General features: G+C 46.1%; 1 long non-coding RNA gene across 3 annotated transcripts in view; it reads left to right on the top strand.

Annotated features, from left to right (window-relative positions):
• LOC121540601 overlaps window positions 1-22,673 on the top strand; it is a 111,836-nt gene that overhangs the window by 51,019 nt on the left and 38,144 nt on the right. The window contains exon 3 of one of the 3 annotated variants that reach the window (XR_005995516.1): window positions 183-616. The exons of the other annotated variants lie outside the window; for them this stretch is intronic. This is a non-coding gene — a long non-coding RNA (uncharacterized LOC121540601). Of the gene's footprint in view, window positions 1-182; window positions 617-22,673 lie in introns of those variants that run through there. 3 annotated transcript variants of the gene reach the window in all.

Consider the following 22,673-nt stretch of genomic DNA (forward strand, 5'->3'; position numbering starts at 1 on the left):
TTGACCACTGATTGTCATTGACATTTCTTTTACTTTGGTGACCATTCACTGCCGTTTCTTCTTGCTTCAGTTTCATAGTCTGGCAAAATGGCTAGAATGCTCTGCAGTTTGGATACTCTAGGACAGATTATGGTGATTTAGAACATTTGAATAGGCCTCTCCCTCTCTCTTATTCTCTCCAGTGACTTGCACTGTTGCAGGTGTCCACCAGATGCTGCATGCAGACAGAGAGGCAGGCAGGCAAGCAGAGAGGCAAACAGACTGCACTGTCTCAGGTCTTGCCAGGAATGGCACTGGATGGAGATGAAATATCCACTTCTAATCAAAATCCTGTGGGCAGAGTTGGAACAACAAGGGGCTCTCCAGGGACAGTACAGACTGTAGGATTAAAAATGATTTATGTCTTTGTGCGTCATTCAAACCAATCACTTCTTGCCCAGTGGCATCACAATTAAACATAATTAACATGCAGTGGCATTGCTGGCTATGCTATGTGGGAAGTTACTGGTGTAGCCCTTCACACTCGTATCTTTATACGGGTGGAAAATGGCAGATTTGGGCACTGATAAATGCCTATATTGGAACATAGTGGCTGTACAGTAACATGCTATACATGACGTCAGAGCTCTTGCTCTGCGCTTCACATTGCTGTATGGGTTTTGACTGACAGCTGTTCTGAACTTGAGCAACACGCGCGACAAGAAGTTGTCCCCATCCCTCCTGGTAATTGGGCAACTTTAGCAAATGTTTTGTCTGAGTGAGGAAAATGCTATAAATTAAGAGGACTCAATGTGTTTTGAAAGATGAGACGTTAAGGATTATAATAAATACAGCCTTGATCGCATACAAGCAAGCCAAACACCCATGAGTCCCAATGTGCACTTCACATCTCACTTCACAATTCATGTCATATACAGTGTCAATGTTTATGATCACTATGTTTGATGTACAGTTACAAGATGACATGTCGTCATACCCTGGGTTGTTCTGAACAGAATGAGCCTATGTTAGTCTATTGTGAAGAAAATACGCGGTGGCACATGCACCTGAATGCACTCATGACTCCTTTCTATGCGCCCCAACGTTTATGATCTGTTTCCCTGAATTGCATTGTGAAAGTCTAATACTAAGATCGTATTTTATAACTTAGCTAGTCATGTTAGCAATAGAACAAGCTTTCAAACGATGCCCACCTGACCCAGATTGTGATTTATAATGGACCGTTTTTGGATTGCGTAAACAACAACAGTAATTGTGTGATGGCGGGGATGCAGGGTTGTGTTCCAAACAAAACAACTACAAGTGTGCTTGCTCTAGTTCCTCAACGGCACTGCTAGGAGAGCTTAAAAAAATACCTTATAGTTGAAGACTCTTCTTTGAGTCATAAAAGTGCATTAAAATGACTTATGAACTGTGTGCACTTTGGAGAGGTGTGTGGCCACTTGGAGACACCAGTTAGTCCTCTCACTCAAACCCTTGTCATTTTTTTATTTTATGTTGCACCTACCACACATTTTCAAGGAATATTATTATCATGTTACTGAAATCCAGAGTATTTTCAGATTTCATTGTCAACAAATGCGGCGAAAAATATTGTAAATCTAAAATGCACATAAAATCAACAGTGTAATATTTGGATTCAGTCTTGTGTCAGGTGAACTGTTGTCCTCACCTTTGGTCTAATACTTTTCCAATAATCTCCAAACTGTTCCCTTTCAATTGCTAGCATGGTTATGCAAATGTTTTTCATATTTCTTCTGTAAGAAACGTTTCAATTTAGCCTTATCCATATAGGCCAATTCCCATGAGTGTAAAGGATTAACATTAATTATTAATTTGACTATAAACTTGTTGTCAACTACATTATTATAGTCTTACTTTCACTTGTCAGTCCTTATTTCCTTAAATAGAGATCCAAACCGTGTCCATTCATGTGCCTTTGTATATGTGTGTCAGTGAATATTTTGTGTGCTTTCTGTGTCTGTCTAGTATGTACTGTAGAACTATCTGTATTAGAGGGTGAAGTGAAAGGGTCTGTCATGTGGTGAGTCGAGTTGAGCAACTTAAAGGCCAGCGCAGTCAAAAACTAGATTTTCCTGTGTTTTATAGATATTTCCACACTGTGAGGTTGGAATAATACTGTGTGAAAATTATGATAATGCAATTTTAGTGTAAGAGCTATTTGAAAAGACCGCCTGAAATTTCATTCTGTTTTGGTGGGATGGAGTTTTGGCCTGCCTGGCGACATCAACAGGCAGCATAAGTTAATAGACCAATAAGAAAGAGAGTTTCAATCCTCTCTGCCATAACAGCAATTTTTTTAGGTTACATATCCCTCCCATTAGGCTCGTCCAATTAGGCCTTCACTCAGACCACTGCCAGACAGTCCTAGCAAATTTCTTACTTGAGAAATTGGTCTTTGCACAGAAGCAATTATTTTATTCTTTTTTTATAATTTTAATTGGGAAACAATAACAGTAAGGTACTTAATTGTTAACCAGAAATTATTTGATATTGAGATAAAAATGGCTGCATTGGGCCTTTAACAGTTAACACAGGGACAAAGCCAGGTCTGCGCAATGCATGCTGGGAAGTTTGGCTGCCAGAGACAGTGCCTGCTAAGTTCCAGCCAGCGTGGCTGAAACCCTTGCTAAGGCTGAAAATGAAGTTTGAGAGTGGAAATGAGAGGAGCAACAAAAGAGAGAGAGCGGGAGAGAGTGAGAAAAAGAGAAAGAGAGAGAGTGAGAGTGAGAGCGAGAGAGAGAGAGAGAGCTAAAGTGCTCATGGCTGTAGGCTCAGCGTGCTCTTAAAGAGATATTACCAAAACATTCCTGAAGCATTGAGAGAGAATGGGACAGTACATTATAGCACAACTTAGCAGTATAGACAGCATTTAGAACCTTGGTTTACTGCTTTTGTTGGGGAATAATTTTGATAGGGATATTTTCACTATTCTGCATTTTGCCTTTATCCGGATTTGACAAGTGCAATTTTGTATCATGTCAAGATGAAATAAGAACACAATACACGGTACTCACGAGACCAACGGACATGGGACAATAATCGACCAGGACAATGGGAACAGAGGGCACATATATACACATACTAATCAGGGGGAATGGGACCCAGGTGTGCGTAATGAGACAAGACAGTCCGGAGATGGTGGTAATGAACCGGATCAGTGACGCCTAGAAGGCCGGTGATGGAATGAGCAGCAGTACCGGGGGGATCCGTGACAGTCCCCCCCCCAACGCGCTGACAGAGCATGACAAAAGACACGCCACATAGGAATGGTCCTATTACTTTTTTTTTTGTGGTTAGTTTAGTTGTCAAACCGAACTTTATTTTCTTCTTAAAACACATGCATCCAGGATGTCCACCGCAGGAACCCAGCACCGCTCCTCTGGGCCGTACCCCTCCCAGTCGATGAGGTACTGGAGACGCCCCTCCCGACGCCTCAAATCCAGAACTTCACGGACCAAGTACGCCAGACCTCCCTCGATGTCCAGAGGAGGAGGCGGGGCGTCACTGGGTCCAGCCTCAGTGAGGGGACCAGGCACCACTGGCCTGAGGAGAGACACATGAAAAGTCGGGTTAATGCAGTAATCAGCAGGGAGTTGCAAACGATACGTTACCTCATTAACCCTCCTCAGGACTTTAAACGGCCCCACAAACCGCAGGCTCAGCTTCCAGCAGGGCAAGCGGAGGGGCAGGTTCCGGCTGGAGAGCCAGGGGCCTCACTGCGGTGGCGGTCGGCCTGTTCCTTGTGCCGACGCACAGCCCGCTGGAGACGAGTGTGCGCAGCGTTCCAGATCTCCTCAGCGTGCCGAAACCACTCATCCACCGCAGGGGCCTCGGTCTGGCTCGAATGCCAAGGTTGCAGGGCCGTCTGATACCCCAACACGCACTGGAAAGGAGTGAGGTTAGTGGAGGAATGGCAGAGGGAATTCTGCACGTACTCAGCCCAAGGTAGAAAATCCGCCCACTCTCCCGGCCGGTCCTGAGAGTAACACCTCAGGAACCTGCCCACTGCCTGATTGACCCTCTCCACCTGCCCATTAGCTTGAGGACGGTACCCGGAGGTGAGACTGACCATGACCCCCAGGCGTTCCATGAACGCTTTCCATACGCTTGAGGTGAACTGAGGACAATGGTCTGACACAATGTTCTCCGGGATCCCGTAGTGCCGGAAGACCTGCGTAAAAGGAGCCTCCGGTTTGCATGTCCGACGGGAGCCCAGGCAGAGGAAGGAGGCGACAAGCTTTGGAAAACCGGTCCACAACGACGAGAACGGTGGTGTTCCCCTGGGAGGGGAAAAGGTCAGTGACAAAGTCCACCGAGAGGTGAGACCAGGGTCGTTGTGGAACCGGCAGGGGAAGGAGCTATCCATAAGGGAGGTGTCTGGGTGTCTTAGAGTGGGCACAGATGGAGCAGGAAGAGACGTAAACCCGGACGTCCCTAGCCAAGGTGGGCCACCAGTACTTCTCAGTCAGGCAGGCGATGGTACGGCCTATCCCAGGATGACCCGACACAGGCACTGTGTGCCCCCAGGAAAGGAGGTAGTCCCGCACACCCATGGGCACGTAGGCGCGGTTCTCCGGGCACTGTGCAGGTGCGGGTTCCGTAAGCAGAGCCCACCTCCATCGGCTCTGGACATGGAGCAGGTGTAGCCATGGGCTCCGAATTCCGCGCAGGTCTGATGAGCTGGTCGAGTGACAGGTTGTCATCACGGCAAGCTAACTCCATCTGTACCTCCTCTTGTAGTCCATTGCGGAACACGGTGACCAGAGCCGACTCGTTCCATCCGGTGGAGGCCGCGATGGTCTGAAACTCCAGGGCGAACTCCGAGGCGGTCCTAGATCCCTGGCGTAGTCGGAATAGACGCTCACCCCGCTCTCGGCCCTCCACAGGATGATCAAACACCGAGCGGAAGAGGAGGGTGAAGCGCTCGTAGGACTCAACCTCGGGTCCGCCCGTTTCCCAAACCGCGGCACCCCAGTCCAGGGCCCGTCCGGTCAGTGCCGAGATGACTGTGGCAACCCTATCTCTCCCGGAGACAGCCTTGCCGTAGTGAGCGAGGTACAGGTCGCATTGCAGAAGGAATGCCTTGCATCTCGCTGGCGCGCCGTCAAAGCACTCCAGGAGGGACAGGGGTATTCCGCGGACCGGCTCAGATGGAACGGCGGCAGATAGTGGTGGTATGGGGGCTGGTGCCGGAACCAGTGCTGGAGACTGGAGGGACTGCACTTTCCCCTCCAACCGCAGGATGGTTGCTAGCACGCTGTCCATGGCGCTGCCGAGTCTGGAGAGACAGTCCTCGTGATGCTGGACTGTCTCTACGATGGTCGCCAGCTCTGCCTTTGCCACTGTCTCCATTTTATGGGTTGATTATTCTGTCACGTTGTATAATGATTAGAAGACAGGAACAGGAATACGTATTAGGAGTTTTATTTACTCCACCCAACACAAGGTACATCATGGAAAATGACGGGGAAGAAGCCCAAAACAAACACGTATATATACAGTTGAAGTCGGAAGTTTACAAACACCTTAGTCAAATACATTTAAACTCAGTTTTTCACAATTCCTGACATTTAATCCTAGTAAAAATTCCCTGTTTTAGGTCAGTTAAGAATGTGAAATGTCAGACTAATAGTAGAGAGAATTATTTATTTCAGCTTTTATTTATTTTATCACATTCCCAGTGGGTCAGAAGTTTACATACACTCAATTAGTATTTGGTAGCATTGCCTTTAAATTGTTTAACTTGGGTCAAACGTTTTGGGTAGCCTTCCACAAGCTTCCCACAATAAATTGGGTGAATTTTGGCCCATTCCTCCTGACAGAGCAGGTGTAACTGAGTCAGGTTTGTAGGCCTCCTTGCTCGCATACGCTTTTTCAGTTCTGCCCACAAATGTTCTATAGGATTGAGGTCAGGGATTTGTGATGGCCACGCCAATACCTTGACTTTGTTGTCCTTAAGCCATTTTGCCACAACTTTGGAAGTATGCTTGGGGTCATTGTCCATTTGGAAGACCCATTTGCGACCAAGCTTTAACTTCCTGACTGATGTCTTGAGATGTTGCTTCAATATATCCACATAATTTTCCTTCCTCATGATACCATCTATTTTGTGAAGTGCACCAGTCTCTCCTGCAGCAAATCACCCCCACAGCATGATGCTGCCACCCCCGTGCTTCACGGTTGGGATGGTGTTCTTCGGCTTGCAAGCGTCCCCCTTTTTCCTCCAAACATAACGATGGTCATTATGGCCAAACAGTTCTATTTTTGTTTCATCAGACCAGAGGACATTTCTCCAAAAAGTATGATCTTTGTCCCGATGTGCAGTTGCAAACCGTAGTCTGGCTTTTTTATGGCGGTTTTGGAGCAGTGGCTTCTTCCTTGCTGAGCGGCCTTTCAGGTTATGTCAATATAGGACTGGTTTTACTGTGGATATAGATACTTTTGTACCTGTTTCGTCCAGAATCTTCACAAGGTCCTTTGCTGTTGTTCTGGGATTTATTTGCACTTTTCGCACCCAAGTACGTTCATCTCTAGGTGACAGAACGCGGCTCCTTCCTGAGCGGTATGACGGCTGTGTGGTCCCATGGTGTTTATTCTTACATTTACATTTTAAATTTTTGTGATTTAGCAGACGCTCATATCCAGAGCGACTTAAAGTTAGTCAGTGCATAATATTTTTTTCATACTGGTCCCCCGTGGGAATCGAACCCACAACCCTGGCGTTGCAAGCGCCATGCTCCACCAACTGAGCTTGCGTACTATTGTTTGTACAGATGAACGTGGTATCTTCAGGCGTTTGGAAATTGCTCCCAAGGATGAGGATGTGGAGGTCTACAATTTTTTTCTGAGGTCTTGGCTGAGTTCTTTTCATTTTCCCATGATGTCAAGCAAAGAGGCATTGAGTTTGAAGGTAGGCCTTGAAATACATCCACAGGTACACCTCCAATTGACTCAAATGATGTCAATTAGCCTATCAGAAGCATCTAAAGCCATGACATCATTTTCTGGAATTTTTCAAGCTGTTTAAAGGCACAGTCAACTTAGCGTATGTAAACTTCTGACCCACTGGAATTGTGATACAGTGAATTATAAGTGAAATAATCTGTCTGTAAACAGTTGTTGGAAAAATTACTTGTGTCATGCACAAAGTAGATGTCCTAAACGACTTGCCAAAACTATAGTTTGTTAGCAAGAAATTTGTGGAGTGGTTGAAAAACTAGTTTTAATGACTCCAACCTAAGTGTATGTAAACGTCCGACTTCAACTGTAAAACACAGGGATGTAACCCAAGCAAAAGAGCGAGATGTAACCTCTACACAATACACGGAACGAGACCCGTAAACAACAAAAGTACAATACACGGTACTCACGAGACCAACAGACATGGGACAATAAGAACAGAGGGCACATACAGTGGCTTGCGAAGGTATTCACCTCCCTTGGCATTTTTCCTATTTTGTTGCCTTACAACCTGGAATTAAAATTGATTTTTTGGGGTTTGTATCACTTGATTTACACAACATGCCTACCACTTTGAAGATGCAAAATATTTTTTTGGGTGAAACAAACAAGAAATAAGACAAAAAAACAGAAACTTGAGCGTGCATAACTATTCACCCCCCCAAAGTCAATACTTTGTAGAGCTACCTTTTGCAGCAATTACAGCTGCAAGTCTCTTGGGGTATGTCTCTATAAGCTTGGCACATCTAGCCACTGGGATTTTTGCCCTTTCTTCAAGGCAAAACTGCTCCAGCTCCTTCAAATTGGATGGGTTCTGCTGGTGTACAGCAATCTTTAAGTCATACCACAGATTCTCAATTGGATTGAGGTCTGGGCTTTGACTAGGCCATTGCAAGCAGTATTCTTAGGGTCATTGTCCTGCTGGAAGGTGAACCTCCGTCCCAGTCTCAAAGAAAGTATATATCCACCTGTTCTGAAAGGCCCCAGAGTCTGCAACACCACTAAGCAAGGGGCACCACCAAGCAAGCGGCACCATGAAGACCAAGGAGCTCTCCAAACAGTTCAGGGACAAAGTTGTGGAGAAGTACAGATCAGGGTTGGGTTATAAAAAAATATCAGAAACTTTGAACATCTCACGGAGCACCATTAAATCCATTATAAAAAAATGGAAAGAATATGGCACCACAACAAACCTGCCAAGAGAGGGCCGCCCACCAAAACTCACAGACCAGGTAGGAGGGCATTAATCAGAGAGGCAACAAAGAGACCAAAGATATCCCTAGAGCTGCAAAGCTCCACAGCGGAGATTGGAGTATCTGTCCATAGGACCACTTTAAGCCGTACACTCCACAGAGCTGGGCTTTACGGAAGAGTGGCCAGAAAAAATACATTGCTTAAAGAAAAGAAATAAGCAAACACGTTTGGTGTTCGCCAAAAGGCATGTGGGAGACTCCCCAAACATATGGAAGAAGGTACTCTGGTCAGATGAGACTAAAACTGAGCTTTTTGGCCATCAAGGAAAGCGCTATGTCTGGCGCAAACCCAACACCTCTCATCACCCCGAGAACACCATCCCCACAGTGAAGCATGGTGGTGGCAGCATCATGCTGTGGGGATGTTTTTCATCAGCAGGGACTGGTAAACTGGTCAGAATTGAAGGAATGATGGATGGCACTAAATACAGGTAAATTCTTGAGGGAAACCTGTTTCAGTCTTCCAGAGATTTGAGACTGGGATGGAGGTTCACCTTCCAGCAGGACAATGACCCTAAGCATACTGCTAAAGCAACACTCGAGTGGTTTAAGGGGAAACATTTAAATGTCTTGGAATGGCCTAGCCAAAGCCCAGACCTCAATCCAATTGAGAATCTGTGGTATGACTTAAAGATTGCTGTACACCAGCGAACCCATCCAACTTGAAGGAGCATACTGCTAAAGCAACACTCGAGTGGTTTAAGGGGAAACATTTAAATGTCTTGGAATGGCCTAGCCAAAGCCCAGACCTCAATCCAATTGAGAATCTGTGGTATGACTTAAAGATTGCTGTACACCAGCGAACCCATCCAACTTGAAGGAGCTGGTGCAGTTTTGCCTTGAAGAATGGGCAAAAATCCCAGTGGCTAGATGTGCCAAGCTTATAGAGACATACCCCAAGAGACGTGCAGCTGTAATTGCTGCAAAAGGTGGCTCTACAAAGTATTGACTTTGGGGTGGTGAATAGTTATGCACGCTCAAGTTTTACGTTTTTTTGTCTTATTTCCTGTTTGTTTCACAATAAAAAATATTTTGCATCTTCAAAGTGGTAGGCATGTTGTGTAAATCAAATAATACAAACCCCCAAAAAATCCATTTTAATTCCAGGTTGTAAGGAAACAAAATAGGAAAAATGCCAAGGGGGGTGAATACTTTCGCAAGCCACTGTACACATACCAATCAGGGGGAATGGGAACCAGGTGTGCGTAATGAGACAAGACAGTCCGGGGTTGGTGGTAATGAACCAGATCAGTGATGCCTAGAAGGCCGGTGACATAGACTTCCGGAGCTGGTGAACGGAATGAACAGCAGTACCGGGGGATCTGTGACAATGATAAAGTTTAAACATGTAATAATAATGTAATTCCATTTAATAATGTCTCCTATCAACACTGGAATTTTAAAGAAAGATCACCAAAGTTGAACTTGAATTTGAACTTGGAACTTCCATCACAGGTTGTGATAAAACACAGAGGTAATTTAAACCACGAACAACAGTTCAGCCGTTTCCACATAGAATACACTGTTCAGTATTATATTTTATTATCAGTATTGTATTATAATTAAAATCTACAGGTTTTGCTACCCAGTTGCTATATATTTTTGTCTCCATTCTAAAGGACCTTCATTTGTCTGTCAGAATGGTGTGGCCGATCCATTAATAGGCTGTCTGTGAGTGAGTGTGGAGACGTGGACGTTGAGCTGTGTGTGTAATGATGGGAGCAGCAGAGAGACGAGGCTGAATGCAGAGACTGGCACCTCTGTGGCAGCCAGGCAAGGCAGCCTGGTAAGACTCTCTCTCTGAGTCTACAGACTCTTTAGCCCCCCCCGTTTGGCTCTCACACATTGTGCCATTCAGCCCCAGACCGTATATTCACCCTGTTCTGAGACTGGGCAGCCTGCTATTGTGCGAGTGTGCTAATTTGAATAGCCTTCAGTATTTTGTGTGAGCAAGTCAGCGCTATTTGCATTTCTTCCAGTCACAAAGGTTTACAGGTCAATTGAGGCAGGCTGGAATAATCGTACATGCCAAGGAGAATGTTTTTCTTCTTCTTCTCTCTTTCTGTCTCTCTCTCCAGCTCTCTCTCTCTTTTTCTCTCTCTCTCTCTCTCTTTCTTTTTTCATCTTCCTCATCTTCTATGGTTGTCAGGCACCTCATTATGCAAACTGCACCCCTCCCTCCATCTTTCGCTCCCTCAGACACAAAAACAGCCCCCCCCACCCCCCACACACACACACACTCTCCCCTCTCTCTGTTGATTATATGGTGCTAAGGGTCTGAAATACCTTTGTTGGCATCCGGAGTGCCAGCTGGGGATCAGATAGTGGAGAGAGGGTTGTGTGGTGTGCCAGCCTTTCATTCCTGCACTGTTGACTGAACAAATGACAGACAGACAGGCAGGACAGACAGACAGGCGGATAGAAAGGACATACAGGCAGACAGAAAGACAGACAGGCAGACGAAGAGACAGACAGACAGGCGGACAGACAGGACAGGACAGACAGACAAAGAGACAGACAGACAGACAAAGAGACAGACAGGCAGACAGGCTGTACATGGTTGGTAAGGGAGGCTGGTGCCAGGCCAGCAAACCAGGACAGCACTCAGACAAAACACACCTCATTACTTTACCTACCTCTTTGGGCTCTCCATTATGTGTGTGTGTGTGTGTGTGTGTGTGTATGTGAGTGCGTGCGTGTGCTACGTTTGTGCGTGTGTGCTGTGCGTGCGCATGGGGTTGCCAGACACAGATAAAATGTTTGAGCGTGTTGGTGTGTTCTCCATCTGTCTGCTGTAGTCCAGCCCCATAGAGTCCAGAGTGAAGAAGCACTGTGCTCTGTATCACATGGTGTGCTGACAGGATAGGGCTGTGTCTGTCTCTAGCACTGTGCTGTGCTGTGCAGCGTGTGTTCTGTGTTTCTGTGTGTGTTGGCGTCTACGTTTGTGTATGTGTGTGTGTTGGTCAGTGGTTGGATGATGCTGAGAGGGTGGGCATAGCACAGGGAGGATGTGATGTCTTCTCAGCAGACTGTGTGACAGTGGGAGCTGCCCCATCTCTTGGGAGGATGATGAGCGTTTTTCTTTAGAACAAAACACTATTTGCAGACTGACATGGGACCAGAATCTTCTACGTGGTAACATTCTGAGGCTCGACAGTAACTCTGTTGAAATAGAATATTCAACAGGACTGGAGGACCATTCACATGTCATATCTCCATTACCCCAAATCAAATCACATTTTATTTTTCACACGCTTCGTAAACAACAGGTATAGACTAACACTGAAATGCTTGCTTACGGGTCCTTTTCCAAGAGCCAGAGTTAAAGATAAAAAAGTAATAAAATAATTACACAAGGAATAAATACACAGTGAATAACGAATAACAATAAAGAGTAAATATAACATGGCAGTAATGATCAATTAGCTGATATAGCAACTATTGAATCCAATTTGTAAGTTGTTCTGGATAAGAGCGTCTGCTAAATGATGTAAATGTAAAAAAATTTTAATGAAACAGGGGAATTACTATCAGAACCCAAATTAATCAATCAAATATTATCCTGCTTCTATAAAGAACTGTAAACCTCTGATTGTAAATCTACACCAAGCCAGACTACTGTAAGTCCTTTCTAAAATAATTAAGAACTCCTCTTCTCTCAACAGAGGAAGCCACCTTACCGGGAGCCCAAATCTCTCTCAATGAACTCAAAAGGGAATTTGATAGCATGAATAAAGGCAAATCACCTGGATGGGACAGTATTCTTCCTGGAATCAATTATCCACTATTGCTCAAAATTATTAATACAGCCGTTCACAATAGTTCATTTGGGAGAGATGTGAATACAATCATTTCGCTTTTATCAAAAAAAGGAAAGGATGCCACCCAGTGTTCTCACTATCGCCCCCTATCTTTGATAAACACAGATATTCAAACATTAAACTGTTTTTCAAAATGTTGTCGTCCCATCTCGAGAGTGGGATCTACACGGACCAAAGTGGGTTTGTTAAAAAGCATTTATCCTCGGATAACCTCCGACGACTGTTACATGTCTTCGATGCTTCATCAGAAACAACCGCTCCTTGGGCTGTATTATATCTCAATGCAGAAAAAGCTTTTGATAGACTAGAATGGTCATATCACTGGTCTATCTTGGAACATATGGGAATTGGCTCCAATTTCATTAATATGATTAAAATACTATATGCCAATCCCTCAGCCATAGTTATAACAGGCAATATCTGCTCTGATCCATTCAGAATCACTAGAAGCAGTAGACAAGGCGATCCAATTTCACCTCTGCTATTCTTATTATCCATGGAACCCCTGGCCCAGGCATTTAGTCAATCGAAGGAAATAACACACATTTCTCTCAAATCTACTGACCACTTAATCTCATTATACGCAGACGATATTTTACTATATCTAGACAATGTATCTCAAATGCTCCCAAACGCATTGAAGATCATAGATAAATTCAGCTTCATTTCAAGATAAAAAAGAATCTAACCCAATCAGCCCTACTGCCTCTCAAGACCCCGATGGAGGACTCCATCTCCACTTATGGAATCCCAATCATTTACCATTTTAAATATTTGGGAGTAGATATATTTCCGTCTTTAGATAAAACCATTGCCAGAAACTTTAACAGAACGCTCAAATCAATTCAACCTGACCTCAGTAGATGGAATAATATCCCAGTTGCTTTAATTAACCGGCAGGATATCTATTGTCAAAATGAATATATTGCCATGGCTGAATTTCTGTAGTTCAATGCTTCCCATGGCTCCCCCTTCTGGATATTGGGATAAAATTCATAGTGCGGTTTCAAAATGTATATGGCAAGGTAAACGATGCCGGATATAATGTACACATTTACAATGATTGAAAGACATAGGAGGACTATCCGTACCAAACTTTAAATTGTATTTCCAGGCACTCGCATTTTGCCCCTTCCTAAATTGTTTTAGACATGATTATTTGTCCCCTGGCTGAGTATAGAGAGAAATATGGTGTCTCCTATTGCCCTGGAAGAGGTGGTCTTCACTGATATATCCCTTAAACAATGTAAACTACGCGTTGGTCCTATTATTTCTCACACAATTTCTATTTGGCGCAAAATTGAAAAACAATGTAACTGGGAATCAAAATGGCATGCCCATACTCCCATATTTCACAATAATGCCTTGCGATCTGGAGGGCTGCCTTTTGCATCTCCCAAATGGTCCAAATGTGGAATCCGTACCCTTACCGATATCATGGACAGCAATGGTTTGAGAACATGCCAATATTTCAAAGATACATACACATTACCAGGCAACTCCTTTTATCTATATTTACAAATTAGGTCAGCTATGCTGGCCTATGGAGTCCCTTGGGAAACCCAACTACCAAAACATCCAATGATGGGATTTATAAATACATTATCTGGGCTCCCGAAAGGACTGATCTCTATAATATATAAACAACTTTTGGAAAGCTCATATGCTAGCCATTCAAAAAGTATGGTCCAAAGATCTAATTGAATCTGAACCACCCTTTAACTGGAACAGATTATGGCAAAAATATGACCTTGACATCCCGTAATCCGAACCACCAATTTATACATTTTAAGTTTGTTCACAGACTCTATTTACCACCAAGGAAATGTTTTACAATTAAATTGGCCCAACTCCCAACTGTTCACTGTGTCCCCTAAATCAGGTAGGCACATTCCTTCGTATTATGTGGGAGTGCCCTGCAGTTAATGAATACTTCTGAGGCAAAGTTTTATTCCAAATTGATTTTGAAGGGCATGAATATAAATATTCAATGTTTTGCATCTATTATGTTACTTAACGATAATTGCACCTTTAACTTCTGTAGCTCAATTGGTAGAGCATGGCGCTTGTAACGCCAGGGTAGTGGGTTCGATCCCCGGGACCGCCCATACGTAAAAATGTATGCACACATGACTGGAAGTCGCTTTGGATAAAAGCGTCTGCTAAATGGCTTATTATTATTATTTCTCAATCAATCCGAGAAGTTTACTGCTGGCAGGCAGCACTGTTGAATTATTATTTTTTGACTCTAAAATGGCAACCACCTCACTCTCTCCCATGTAACCAGTGGATACAGTTACTATTAGAAGTTATAATATAAATATTATCGACAGCGAGAATGAATGGTGCTAGTTAAGAAATAATTGAGTCCTGGACAAATATACAGTACTTGACTCTATAAAGAACAATCTCAGCTAAAGCCCCACACAAACATACCAATTATATACTGTATGTTTATTTAGACTTGCTACTTTCTTTCCCTACAGGGACTGAGGAGATGAATGGGTTTGGGTTATCTTTGTATGCATTTATTTGATTGTTTTTGTACGTGTAACCCCCCCCCAAAAAAGAAATTTGGTCACAAATAATAAAATATATACACTGCTCAAAAAAATAAAGGGAACACTTAAACAACACATCCTAGATCTGAATGAATGAAATAATCTTATTAAATACTTTTTTCTTTACATAGTTTAATGTGCTGACAACAAAATCACACAAAAATTATCAATGGAAATCAAATGTATCAACCCATGGAGGTCTGGATTTGGAGTCACCATCAAAATTAAAGTGGAAAACCACGCTACAGGCTGATCCAACTTTGATGTAATGTCCTTAAAACAAGTCAAAATGAGGCTCAGTAGTGTGTGTGGCCTCCACGTGCCTGTATGACCTCCCTACAACGCCTGGGCATGCTCCTGATGAGGTGGCGGATGGTCTCCTGAGGGATCTCCTCCCAGACCTGGACTAAAGCATCCGCCAACTCCTGGACAGTCTGTGGTGCAACGTGGCATTGGTGGATGGAGCGAGACATGATGTCCCAGATGTGCTCAATTGGATTCAGGTCTGGGGAACGGGCGGGCCAGTCCATACCATCAATGCCTTCCTCTTGCAGGAACTGCTGACACACTCCAGCCACATGAGGTCTAGCATTGCCTTGCATTAGGAGGAACCCAAGGCCAACTGCACCAGCATATGGTCTCACAAAGGGTCTGATGATCTCATCTCGGTACCTAATGGCAGTCAGGCTACCTCTGGTGAGCACATGGAGGGCTGTGCGGCCCCCCAAAGAAATGCCACCCCACACCATGACTGACCCACCGCCAAACCGGTCATGCTGGAGGATGTTGCAGGCAGCAGAACGTTCTCCACGGCGTCTCCAGACTCTGTCACGTCTGTCACATGTGCTCAGTGTGAACCTGCTTTCATCTGTGAAGAGCACAGGGCGCCAGTGGCGAATTTGCCAATCTTGGTGTTCTCTGGCAAATGCCAAACGTCCTGCACGGTGTTGGGCTGTAAGCACAACCCCCACCTGTGGACGTCGGGCCCTCATACCACCCTCATGGAGTCTGTTTCTGACCGTTTGAGCAGACACATGCACATTTGTGGCCTGCTGGAGGTCATTTTGCAGGGCTCTGGCAGTGCTCCTCCTGCTCCTCCTTGCACAAAGGCGGAGGTAGCGGTCCTGCTGCTGGGTTGTTGCCCCCCTACGGCCTCCTCCACATCTCCTGATGTACTGGCCTGTCTCCTGGTAGCGCCTCCATGCTCTGGACACTACGCTGACAGACACAGCAAACCTTCTTGCCACAGCTCGCATTGATGTGCCATCCTGGACGAGCTGCACTACCTGAGCCACTTGTGTGGGTTGTAGACTCCGTCTCATGCTACCACTAGAGTGAAAGCACCGCCAGCATTCAAAAGTGACCAAAACATCAGCCAGGAAGCATAGGAACTGAGAAGTGGTCTGTGGTCACCACCTGCAGAACCACTTCTTTACTGGGGGTGTCTTGCTAATTGCCTATAATTTCCACCTGTTGTCTATTCCATTTGCACAACAGCATGTTACATTTATTGTCAATCAGTGTTGCTTCCTAAGTGGACAGTTTGATTTCACAGAAGTGTGATTGACTTGGAGTTACATTGTGTTGTTTAAGTGTTCCAATAATTTTTTTGAGCAGTGTATATATACAGGGAGTACCAGTACCGAGTTGATATGCAGGTGTACGAGGTAATTGAGGTAGCTATGTACAGGATCCGGCACCTCTCTGTTTTGGACTGTTTCGTTATGGGACCTATTTGGTCAGATCAGGTACCTCTCTTGGCATGAAAATTAATTTTCACTTTTTGCAATGTAAATATTATAATAAAAGCGATCAAAGTTAATTCGAGTTGCCTCTTCAAAAAGTTGATTTTCAGCACGAGCCTGATATTCTAAGAGTTGATTCGGGTTGGGTTGGCCCGGGCTTATGGTTTGCATAAGATTGAAACTTATGTTTGAGACCAACGCCATGGCTTTGTGAGTAGCGGACCTGTATCTCTCACATAACTAGAATGAGATTCACTTTCTATGATCTCTCTCCCTCTCGCTGCTCTAATAGACATGAGCCTGCAACTCTCATCTCTCCAGCATTGAACTTCATCATTTATTTATTTATAGAATCATAGCCACTTGAAGGGTTTTGGAGGAGCTGCAGCACCCCTGATGAATTGAAATACATTTGTCAAAGTTATTGAATAACTGCTGTCTGTTCAGAAATAATTGAAATAATTCAGAATGTCCTACTACACCATGAAAATGCCCATAATTTTGCCACAGAGGATCAACAGCTTCTTTTTTTAAAATTGCATAGCTGTGGATTGTGTGTAGCCCAATAACAAGGCATAGCCTACAGTCAGGAATGCGCAGCAAATCTGTCAGTGGTCCAGGGTAGGGTTCGATTCCCACGGGGGGCCAGAATGAAAAAAAATATTATAATAATGTTGTTATGATTTAACTGGATAGAACCCAAATGCAGACAAGTACACCAAGCCAGAGAAGTTTTAACAGGTTTATTATAATGTTCAATAGTCCAGGTTTCCAATAAATGGGGAAGAGCAAGTCCAGGTTACAGGGAGGGTACAGATCCAGGTCAGGGCAGGTGTGGTACCGTAATGTCCTAGTGTCCGTGGTGAGTCCAAAGGAGAGGCCCGATAGTGGAGAGCAGGATGGTGGTGGCAGGAGTGAAGCGGAGGCAGGAGTCAGGTTCCAAATATCTGTGGCACAGGAGAAAAAGTAAATAAACAGTCCAAAAAAACACAAGAGCGAAAACAGACAGGTTGAGTCGGCAGCGAGACTAACATGGTTGTCTTGACTATGATCTGACGATGAGTGGAAAGTTAGACCGGGTCTTAAAGGCTGAGGTGATTATGGTGAATGAGCTGCAGCTGGAACCCTGACTCCTGCACACCAGACTTCACTCCTGCAATCAAGGACAGACAGAGGGGAGGGAGAGAGCAGAGAGAGAGCTACCTAGCAGCAGTAGGCCTAACAGTACCCCCCCCTCTACGGACGCCACCTGGCGGCCGACAGGGTTTATCAGGATGTAACCTATGAAACTCACGAACCAGAGCAGGATCCACAATGAAGCTCCTGGGCACCCAGGAACGTTCCTCAGGACCATAACCCTCCCAATCCACCAGGTACTGGAAACCACGACCCCGGCGGCGAACATCCAGAAGTCGCCGGACAGTGTAGACCGGACCCCCCACCCACGATCTTGGGCGGAGGAGGGGGACGAGAGGGCGGGCACAAAGGGCTAACCGACACAGGCTTAATCTGGGAAACATGAAAGGTGGAATGAACCCGTAGGGAGGCAGGAAGCTGTAGCTTAACCGCGCAGGGGTTAACAATAGACAGTATCTTGAACGGTCCTATAAACGAGGCGCCATCTTCTTCGACTCCACCTTCAATGGAAGGTCCCGTGACTTCAGCCATACCTCTTGACCAGGAGAGTAACCGGGAGCCTGGGACCGGTGACGGTTGGCTTGCCTCTGCATGTACGCCGAAGCTCGGGACAGAGCTACCCTGGCCTTCCTCCAGACCTTGCAGCAGCGGCGCATGTGGGACTGCACCGAGGGTACCGCAAGTTCCCTCTCTTGGGAAGGGAACAGGGGAGGTTGATAACCCAGAGCACACAGAAAAGGAGACAAACCAGAGGAAGCGTTAGTCAAGGTGTTATGAGCATATTCCACCCAGGGGAGCATGGAGCTCCATGACCCAGGGTTAGACCCAGTGACACAGCGAAGTGCGGTCTCCATCTCCTGGTTCGCTCTCTCGGCTTGCCCGTTGGTCTGGGGGTGATATCCAGAGGACAGGCTGGATGTAATGCCCAAAGCTTTACAGAAAGCTTTCCACACCTGGGAGACAAACTGGGGACCCCTGTCAGAGACAATATCCGTGGGTAGACCATGAGAGCGGAACACATGTTCAACCAAAATATCAGCCGTCTCTCTGGCAGTGGGCAGTTTAGGTAGGCCCAAAAAATGAGCGAACTTAGAAAAACGATCAATCACCGTAAGAATGACAGTCTTACCAGATGAGGGGGAAGTCCAGTGACAAAATCCATAGCGATATGCGACCAGGGCCGGCTGGGTATAGGTAGAGGTCGTAGATGACCAGCGCTGGCCTGGGTGGAGTTTTTACTTCGTGCACATACCGTACAAGCAGCAATGAAGGCTCGAGTGTCCGCCTCCATCGTGGCCCACCAGAACTTCCGTCGCACAAAGTCAAGGGTCCGCGAGACTCCAGGGTGACAGGTAAGGGGAGACGAGTGAGCCCACTGAAGTACCTGGGAGCGAGCAGACTCAGGGACAAACATCCGGTTAGGAGGACCCCTCCCAGGGTCAGCTTGATGATGTTGAGCCTGTCTAACAATCCCCTCGATGTCACATGTGATGACTGCAATACTGCAGAGGTAGGAGGCAAAATGGGTTCAGGGTTACTACCAGTATCAACAGCCGAATGAACACGAGACAGGGCGTCAGGCTTGACGTTGCGTGACCCAGGACGGTAAGACAGAGAAAAATTGAATCTCCCAAAAAATAGTGCCCACCTGGCTTGACGGGGGTTGAGCTGCTTCGCTGACTGGAGGTAAGCCAGATTCTTATGATCCGTCCAAACGATGAAGGGTTGTTCCGCCCCCTCCAACCAATGTCGCCACTCCTCGAGAGCCAGCTTAACGGCGAGCAGTTCACGATTTCCAACATCATAATTCCTCTCTGCCTGAGAAAGTTTCCTTGAGAGAAAAGCACAGGGATGCAGTTTGTTATCTTCAGGAGAACGTTGTGACAACACTGCACCTACCCCAGTGTCGGATGCATCCACCTCCACGACAAACTGGCGGTCGGGGTCCGGCTGCATCAGAATGGGAGCCGAGGCGAAGCGATGTTTCCAGTTCTTCGAACGCTGATTCGGCCCCCTTCATTCCAAGCGAACGGTCGTGAGATGGAGGTGAGAGCGGTGAGTGGCGCCGCAATGCGGCTGTAGTCCTTGATGAACCTCCTATAGAAGTTCGCAAACCCCAGGAATCGTTGAAGTTGTTTGCGGGTAGAGGGAGCTGGCCAGTCCGTGACAGCAGAGATCTTAGCTGGGTCCATCCGCAGCTCCCCCTGAGCTATGATGTAACCCAAAAAAGAGGTCTCAGACACATGAAATTCACATTTCTCCATCTTCACAAACAGTTTGTTCTCCAACAACCTTTGCAACACCTGGCGCACATGCAGTTCATGTTCCTGGGAGGACTCTGAGAAAATCAAGATATCATCCAGATAGACAAAAACAAACCGATTCAACATGTCCCGAAGGACATCATTGACTAGTGCCTGAAAAACAGCAGGGGCATTAGACAACCCAAAAGGCATAACCCGATACTCAAAATGTCCCAAGGGTGTGTTGAAGGCAGTCTTCCATTCATCACCCTTACGAATGCGCACCAGGTGATACGCATTTCGTAGATCCAGTTTCGTAAAGATGGTAGCACCATGAAGGAGGGGAAAAGCAGAATTAATCAAAGGCAGAGAATACTTGTTCTTAATGGTGATGTTGTTAAGTCCACGGTAATCAATACAGGGTCTGAGGGTCTTATCCTTCTTAGCAACAAAAAGAATCCCGCTCCTACAGGTGACGAGGAAGGACGCATAATACCTGCCGCCAAGGAGTCCCGAATGTAGTTCTCCATAGCCTCCGTCTCCGGCCGGGAGAGATTGTACAGGCGACTGCTGGGGAGCGGGGCTCCTGGCTGGAGGTCAATGGCGCAGTCGTAAGGCCGGTGAGGAGGAAGAGAAGTAGCTCTGTGTTTGCAGAAAACGGATGCCAGGTCATGATACACGTCAGGAACAGCAGAAAGATCCATGGACTCCAGTGGAGGTTGAGGCACAGTACTGGCAGGAGTCTGAGCAGAACACAAACAATTCACATGACAAAATGTGCTCCATGAAACAATGCTACCTGTCACCCAATCAATGTGTGGATTGTGTTTTATGAGCCAGGGGATACCAAGGACCAGGGGAGTCTGTGGGCAGTCGATAATATGGAATTGAATGTTCTCCTGATGATTTCCCCGACACTCTAAGACAAACAGGAACAGTCTGATGGGTAATGCGGGTCAACAATTGTCCATTTAGACCCTTAGCCTGCAGCGGACAGTCCATAGGAACAGTCTCCAAATCCATTTGTTGAGCCCACTCTCTATCCAAAAAGCTTTCGTCGGCACCAGAGTCAATCAGCGCACTAACAGAGAAATTCTGGGACTGCCACTGGAGGGATGCCTGGAGCAGAATGCGGGGAGAAGAGGAAGAATCCGCTGCTCGGCTCACCAAAACTTCTCCCATAAATGATGAGCCGGCCCTTTTCCCGGACGAACTGGGCAGGAAGGAACGAAATGACCAGCTTCTCCACAATACAGGCAGACCCGAGCCTGAATACGACGTGCACGCTCCTCTGAGGACAACCGCACGACCCACCTCCATGGCTTCGGGTTCAGTGCTCCTCGTATCGACTCGGGAAGACACGGCTCTCTCCGTAGGGACGATGCAGGAAGGAGTTTGTTGATGACAGACAGGTTGCTTGGAACTAACACTCCTCTCCCGGCGGCGCTCCCCGAATCCGGTTATCCAACCTGATAGTGAGTGAAATAAGATTATCCAGCGTAGGCGATTCATCATATGACACCAATTCATCTTTTAAAGTCTCAGACAAAGCATTGATGAACACTCCTTGTAATGCCTCGTCATTCCAACCACTCACTGCTGCTAAAGTCCGAAACTCCACTGCCATCTCCGCCACACTACGAGCCCCCTGCCGAAGAGAAAACAACCGTTTCGCAGCCTCCTTGCCTCGTACGGGGTGGTCAAAACCTTCCTCATCTCCGTGGTGAAGGCCACGTAAAGCGTTGCAAATGTCCGACTGACTCTCCCAGACCGCGGATCCCCAGGCACGAGCGGAACCGCTAGTAGAGTTGATAAGGTAGGCAATACGGGCTCTTTCTGAGGCGTAGGTGAGGGGCTGTTGTTCAAACACTAACGAGCATTGAGTCAAAAATCGCCACAGGTTCCCATGTTCCCGTCATAGCGCTCTGGAGCAGGAACAAAAGGCTCTCTGATCTGGGCTGAAGGGGTAGTAAGAGCAGACACTTGATTGGTGAGTAATTGAACCTGATTAAGCAGCACCTGACTGTCCTCAGCAATCGTCTTAAACAGGGTATCATGTTGGCCAAGTAGAATGCCCTGATTGGCTATGGCAGTCCAAATTTGAGTGCACTCTGGGGTGGTATCCGAGCTACTGTCTGCTGGGTTCATGTTGGTCAGATCATACTGTTATGATTTAACTGGATAGAACCCAAATGCAGACAAGTACACCAAGCCAGAGAAGTTTTAACAGGTTTATTATAATGTTCAATAGTCCAGGTTTCCAATAAATGGGGAAGAGCAAGTCCAGGTTACAGGGAGGGTACAGATCCAGGTCAGGGCAGGTGTGGTACCGTAATGTCCTAGTGTCCGTGGTGAGTCCAAAGGAGAGGCCCGATAGTGGAGAGCAGGATGGTGGTGGCAGGAGTGAAGCGGAGGCAGGAGTCAGGTTCCAAATATCTGTGGCACAGGAGAAAAAGTAAATAAACAGTCCAAAAAACACAAGAGCGAAAACAGACAGGTTGAGTCGGCAGCGAGACTAACATGGTTGTCTTGACTATGATCTGACGATGAGTGGAAAGTTAGACCGGGTCTTAAAGGCTGAGGTGATTATGGTGAATGAGCTGCAGCTGGAACCCTGACTCCTGCACACCAGACTTCACTCCTGCAATCAAGGACAGACAGAGGGGAGGGAGAGAGCAGAGAGAGAGCTACCTAGCAGCAGTAGGCCTAACAAATGTATGCACTCACTAACTGTAAGTCGCTCTGGATAAGAGCGTCTGCTAAATGACTAAAATGTTAAATGTAAGTGAACAGCATGCAGACAAAACAGACCTTTCGCAATATTTCAAATACAATCGTGGGAAAACACAGGTTGGAAACCAAATGGGTCCTGCTGAAAAGAGAAGACTCTAATAGGTATTTTTTATTGATATCAGATTCTCAGTTTGTC

This window comes from Coregonus clupeaformis, chromosome 26, assembly GCF_020615455.1.
Source record: "Coregonus clupeaformis isolate EN_2021a chromosome 26, ASM2061545v1, whole genome shotgun sequence".
NCBI classification, from domain to species: domain Eukaryota; kingdom Metazoa; phylum Chordata; class Actinopteri; order Salmoniformes; family Salmonidae; genus Coregonus; species Coregonus clupeaformis.